The sequence below is a fragment of the Rhagoletis pomonella genome, unplaced genomic scaffold, assembly GCF_013731165.1.
Source record: "Rhagoletis pomonella isolate Grant_MI unplaced genomic scaffold, Rhpom_1.0 Rhpom_scaffold_08743, whole genome shotgun sequence".
Lineage (NCBI taxonomy): Eukaryota > Metazoa > Arthropoda > Insecta > Diptera > Tephritidae > Rhagoletis > Rhagoletis pomonella.
In genome coordinates, this window is record NW_023467269.1 from 1 (window position 1) to 2,625 (window position 2,625).

Here is a 2,625-nt window from a genome sequence, read left to right on the forward strand (position 1 = left end):
ATAGGTGGTGAGTGTCGATCCTTTTCTCGCGGGTCTTTTCCAAGATTTGGCGTATTGTGAATACCTGGTCTATGGTGGATTTGCCAGGTCTAAAGCCACACTGATAAGGCCCAATCAGTTCATCGATGGTGGGCTTCAGTCTTTCACACAATACGCTCGATAATACCTTGTAACCTATGCTTAGAAGGCTGATCCCGCGGTAGTTGGCGCGAATGGCGGGGTCACCTTTCTTGTGGATTGGGCAGAGCACACTTAAATTCCAGTCGTCGGGCATGCGTTCATCTGACCATATTCTGCACAAGAGTTGATGCATGCACCTTATCAACTCCTCGCCGCCGTACTTGAATAGCTCAGCTGGCAGGCTGTCAGCTCCAGCGGCTTTGTTGTTTTTCAGCCGCGTTATTGCTATACGTACCTCGTCATAGTCAGGCGGTGGAACGTCGACTCCGTCATCATCGACTGCGGGCTCGGGTTCTTCTTCTCCACAACTTTCCGTGCTGCTACCATTTAGTAGGGCGGAAAAGTGTTCCCTCCATAATTTAAGTACGCTCTGGACATCAGTTACTAGGTCGCCATTATTGTTCTTACAGGAGTGCGCCCCGGTCTTTAAACCTTCCGTAAGTCGCCTAACTCTCTGGTACAATTTTCGGGCATTCCTCCTGTCGGCCAGCATTTCAAGCTCTTCGCACTCACGTACTTCTGCCTCTCTCTTCTTGTTGCGGCAAATACGTCTCGCTTCCCTCTTCAGATCCCTATAGCGGTCCCACATAGCGCGCGTTGCGCCCGATCGCAGCGTGGCCCTGTAGGCGGCATCTTTTTTCTCTGCAGCTTCCTGACACTCCTCATCGTACCAGTTGTTCTTTCGGGCTCGCTGAAATCCGACTACTTCTTCGGCGGCGGTACTTAATAGGGGGGAAATGTGGTTCCACTGCTCGCATATGTCGGTTTGTTGAAGTGTGCTCTCTGAGAGCAGGTGTGAGAGTCGAGTAGCGAAAGCGCTGGCTGTCTGTTGTGATTGCAGCTTTTCGACGTTAAGCTTTCCTTGCATATTTGGGCGCACATTTTTTGCTGCACATAGGCGGGTGCGTATCTTGGCTGCAACAAGATAGTGGTCCGAGTCGATGTTTGGGCCTCGGAGTGTGCGTACGTCTAAAACACTGGAAGCGTGCCTTCCGTCTATCACAACATGATCGATTTGGTTTCTCGTTTTTCGATCCGGAGACAGCCAGGTAGCTTGATGGATCTTTTTATGCTTGAACCTAGTACTGCATACTACCATGTTTCGGGCCCCGGCGAAGTCGATCAGCCTCAATCCGTTGTCGGACGTTTCGTCGTGGAGGCTGAATTTTCCGACGGTGGTTCCAAAGATCCCTTCTTTGCCCACCCTGGCATTGAAGTCGCCAAGCACGATTTTGATATCATGACGGGGGCAGCGCTCGTACGTGCGCTCCAAGCGCTCATAGAAGAGATCCTTGGATGCCTCATCCTTCTCTTCCGTCGGGGCATGGGCGCAGATGAGCGAGATGTTGAAGAATCTCGCTTTGATGCGGATTGTGGCTAGACGCTCGTCCACCGGGGTGAACGACAGTACTCGGCGACGGAGTCTCTCTCCCACCACAAATCCAACTCCGAATTTGCGCTCCTTTACATGGCAGCTGTAGTAGACGTCGCAAGGCCCCAGACATTGTTTGCCTTGCCCCGTCCAACGCATTTCTTGGATGGCGGTGATGTCAGCTTTTGTCCTTACGAGGACATCAACCAGCCGGGCAGAGGCACCTTCCCCATTAAGGGTCCGGACATTCCAGGTGCATGCCCTCAAATCGTAGTCCTTTAAACGTTTGCCGTGGTCGTCATCATAAGGGGGGGTCTCATCCGAGGCTTTGCCTTGCTTCTTCACTGGAAGTGGTTTTTACGTGGCGGGTCTCAAGCCCAGCGCACAACCTAATGCAGGGACGGGGGTGGTTTCGCAACCAAATACACGTTTATATAGCGAGCCGTTTGCTCCACACAGACACACGCTTGCAGCCGCACCTACTGGTGAACAGACGCTGCAGACTTCAGTGAGCCCTTAAACCGAATAAGTCAGAGTGGCCCCACCGAAGCTCCCTCTCTTTCTGCCGTGACCCAAGGCTCCACTCGGATTGGTTACCGCATCTCGCATATGGGTTGCTCACGTTGCCCAGAGTGCGCGAACGAGGACGCAAGAGTCGGGATTGAGTATAGCCATGCAACTGTAACTGCATACCCAGCGCAATGACTATACCCCATTGCACTCCATACCCCATTGCACTCCAAACCGCGTATGTGAGGTTGCAAAAACTATTTTCTAGAGAGTAAAAACACTCATATTTCAAAATGGTTCTCTTTTTTATAAAGCAATCGCATTTCTGGATAGTATATTTCAGGACGAATGGATAAGGCTTGAGCCAAGAGCTTGTGTGAGAAAATCCAATTTTTGTCAAAAGAATATCAGTTACGCGTGTTCGCGCCTATCTGGCATCTCTTATGTACTTGTTTATTACAAACTACTGGCAACTCTGGCATACTTGCTGTCAAAGCTAACTTCCTTTTTTTGCCTCTCTCTAATAAATGGATTTGACATAATCGAACGTATTTGGTTTTTTT